This window comes from Vombatus ursinus, unplaced genomic scaffold, assembly GCF_900497805.2.
Source record: "Vombatus ursinus unplaced genomic scaffold, bare-nosed wombat genome assembly UNPS02014791.1, whole genome shotgun sequence".
NCBI classification, from domain to species: Eukaryota; Metazoa; Chordata; class Mammalia; order Diprotodontia; family Vombatidae; genus Vombatus; species Vombatus ursinus.
The window spans coordinates 14,224,138-14,228,554 of NW_020954569.1; positions in this window are offsets into that span (position 1 = coordinate 14,224,138).

A 4,417-nucleotide genomic window follows, 5' to 3' on the forward strand; every position below is an offset into this window, starting at 1 on the left:
TCTTTCTTTCTTTCTTTCTTTCTTTCTTTCTTTCTTTCTTTCTTTCTCTCTTTCTTTCTCTCTTTCTTTTTTTTTCACGAGGCAGTTGGGGTTAAGTGACTTGCTCCAAGTCACACAACTAATAAGTGTTGTGTGTCTGAGGTCAGATTTGAACTCAGGTCATCCTGACCCCATGGCCAGTGCTCAATCCACTGCACCACCTAGCTGCTCTGACACAGATTTTTCTTTCAGATCTTCCCAGTTTCTTAAGCTAAAAGATTGTTTCCCCTCATCTTTTTGCTGGTTCTATCATTTTAGGACTTACCCTAGGGCACTATTTTATGGTTGTTTGGAGGTGAATATGGGAGAGTTACAGTGGTTTGCTGCTTACTTCACCATCTTTGCTCCAAGAACGGAATTATTTTCTTTACTGAGCTTTTGTACTTCTTTTTTCTTTTATTTAGACAATTTTGGTAGTTAAGATGATATTTTCTTTAGTATTTTTTGTACCTCCTTAATCAAGCTATTGACTCTCTTCATTGGTTTCTTGCAAGAATCTGATTTCTTTTCCAGTTTCTTTTTCCTCTACCTATCTTATTTTAGTTTTACAATCCTTTTTGAGTTCTTCCAAGAATTCTTGTTGGACTTATTTCACATTTACATTTTTCTTTGAGGCTTTGCCTGTAGGTGTTTGACATAGTTTTCTTCTGAGTTCGTGTTTTGATTTTCCCTGTCATCTTAGTAGTTTTCTATGATAAGGAATTTTTTTTATTTACTCATTTTCCCAGTTTATTTCTTGACTTTTAATTTTTTGTTAACAATGGGCTCTGCTCTTGGAGCAGAGAAGTCACTATCCTAAGCATTAGGACTTTTTGCACTTCTGGTCTCAGCTAGTTCTGGGAGTCCATAAGTTTTCATTGCTTCCCAGGTTGTATGATACAAGGACAGGTATGGTTACTGCTCTCTTGGCCTGTGCTCTTGTCTTTACACTGGAAGTAACTTTGTGCTCCTGAAGCTGCAAATGCTAACATTCCTCTTGTCCCTAGAATTGTAACCAGATCCCCTATTCCTCTGCAGCTGCAAGAGCTAGTGCTCCTTTCTGCCTTGAAACTTAGACCAGAGCTTCTGCTCCCCTGTGGCCACAAGTAGTCTTCTGTATCTTGGAACTGTGACCAAGTCCCCCATTCCTCTACAAACATAAATGCTAATATTCCTCTTTGACCTGGAACTGCAATCCAGGACCACATGTAGGTGTCTAGTACCAGCAAAGGGTTGGTTATAATTTCTTTCTAAAAAGTTGTCTGAGTCTATTAGAGAACCTTATGTCTCTAGGCTGACAGTTCCTGAAATTGCTGCTGTAGCTATTAAGGAGCCTCTAATACCTGTTGCTAGTGTTGCTATGGTGTGTGCTGCACTCAGGATAGGCCTTTACCCAAATGTCAGACCCTTCATGAAGACCTTCAATGTTTCTTGCTCTGGAAATTGGCTCAGCTTAACTTTGAGGCATTATTAAAAGTTGTTTAGTGGTGAATTTGGAAGAACTCAGGTGAGCCCTTGCCTTTGCTTTACCATCTTGGCTCTTCCCCTCCCCTCCCATGCTATTTTCCATATGGGATTTATCCCTTACTTGACATCTTTGGCCTCTATACTTTTTCATAGGATTCACCAAACACCTAGAAATTCTCCCTTTTAACCCTACTTTTTGAACTTCTAGCCCTGATTGTTATTGAATTCTAACTTCCTATTGCAAATCATTGTGTGTGTGTGTGTGTGTGTGTGTGTGTGTGTGTCTGTGTGTGTTTATCTTGATGCAGTATTTTCTTTTCTGGGAATAAATTATACTCTCCAAATAGAACAGCACTTCAAAGAGGGCAGACTGTCCTTTTTTTTTTTTGTATTTATTTCTCTAACATATAGCTTAACACGTGGCATATAGTAGATGCTTAACAAATGCTAATTGAATGCTTGATTGAATTAAAATTATGAAAAATTATGAGGAATAAGAATCTACAAAAAGCTTGATTCAAGACTCATTTTAGATAGATTATTTCTGACAAAAATGTGACAATGATGATATTGATATTGATAGTTAACATTTATGTAGTACTTGATTGTTTGCAGGGTACCTTACATATATTACCTGATATAGTCTTCATAGTATCCCTATGACATGAATGCTTTCATTCTCATTTTGCAAATAAGGAAAATAAGGCTGAGAGAGGTTAAACCATTTCCCCAGTGTCATATAGCTAATAAATGTCTGATGAAAGATTCAAACTTGGGGTTTCTTGATTCAAAATCCAGTGCTCTGTCTTCCATATGGAATTGAGAATGTGGCAATGGCATATGAGAAAATGAAATCAGGCAGAGAGATTGGAAGCGAACAAAAAGCTACTGAAATATAATAATAGTAAGAGTCATCATCACTATTGTCATCAGAATAATAATCACTATCATCCATGCTGGAGGCCATGTAATCTGAAAGAAGTTTTAAGGAAATATCAATAAGGAGGAGACTCTAAAAGTGCTACATAGATCACACAAATGGTACTATTGCTCCCTCCCCCCCCAAAAAAAACTATAGTTGAGAGAATATCAACAATCATTGACCCATTTATTTATTTTCTCTTTTTGCTATGGCATATTTATGCAAATGGTCTATACACCCGTCAACATATCCTTGATAAAAATGAATCAGGAATGATATTTGAAGAATGCTAAAACATCTTTAGTCACATTTATATTATTAAAGTGGGTACCTTAAGCTCATATTGTGTCCATGGTTTGTTGATTAGGAAAAAAAAAGAAAAACAAAACAAAATAAACACAGGTGTGATTCAGTAGGTATAATTTAGAAAAAAATGAAACTTTGAAGGCTCTCTATTTGATGAGAGTCTCCCAATCTTGTGTTAAGAACCTATAACAGGTAATGACAGATAAAACCATAGAATAAATTTATTCAATGATTTTATTATTATTGACATCAAATAAGGCATAAAATAGGGAAACACAAACTTACTGGAGTCCATAGGTGTGCATAGAAGATGGGCGGGGTATGATGATACATTCTTCTCATGCTCTTTGCACTCCTATGTGACTACCATAAAGGAAGATCTGGTTAGAATATAATTGTAAGAATCTGATTGTTAACCAAAGTTTCTGTTTACAGAGGATGTGTTTATTGTGTTGAGCACCTGAATACTACACAGTGTCCTCATTTATCTGTGATTGCTCAAATGATTGACTACTACATCCAGATGAGAAAAACAGTGCATGAAGAACATATGTTGTCCAAATTATTATTTGCAGTTGGCTTGGAAACATATTGGAATATTCTATCCATATATATGCCTTTGGCAGGCACTATGATTGAAAATGAAGTGAACCCATTGAAGAAGAGGGGATTGCACTAGATATCATTCTGGGAATATAGATAAACATTACCTAACACAAATTTGCTCACTACTTTCATTGATACCAAACTAACTTCATTTACAGATGTCCATTGCTTTATTAAAAACCTTCTTCTAATTATGACTTATAAGTACAAATCCTTGAGGCTCATAATCTTGGAATTATTATTATTAACAATATTAACTAGCATTTATATAGCATGTGCTATGTGACAAGCACTGTACCTGAAAAATATTTGATCTTCACAACACCTCTGGGAGGTAGATGCTGTTATAGTTGAGGAAACTGAGGCACATAAAGGTAAGTAACTTCCTCAGTGCCAGTGTCAGACAGCTAATAAGTGTCTGAGGATATATTTGAATTCAAGTTTTCTTGACTCTATGCTCAGTGCACAATCCACTGTACCACCTGGTTACCTCAAATCCAATTTAAAGTGCATTTAAACCAAAGGATAACATGAAGATACATAGTGGACAGGATATTATCAATGATATCTATAAATGAAATCATCTAAGACATCAAGAATATATATTACTGAAAAAGAGATGGGCTGTTCATGAAATGAGAATGAAAGACAACAAACAAATACATAAACACATTGACATCTTTGAGAGATTAAAATAACAGGACAAAGCCTGTAGTAGATTCATGAAGGAGGATATAAATGAAAATGTGTGCATAAGTTGAAAACGATAAAGTTATCTGTTGTCTGCATTGATAGAATGTGTACCAGTACTAATGAAATGGCAGACCCTTCAAAGTATTGGGAAAAAAATGATGGTTAACATAAAAAATACGCATTTAAAAATATTTAATTTAGTAGTCCCATAAAATCATACCTTGTGTTTTAAGATTCCAGTATGCTTACCTTGACCATTTCATAACTTAAGTTGTTGTCTAAAGATGTTACTAGTAGCACAGGAAAAACAAAAAGTTAACATAGAACACTTTTTACCCTCAATTAAGCAAATCTTTTAGAGATTTTTATGTGGTGGAGAGTAATGAACACCACATCATTATACTT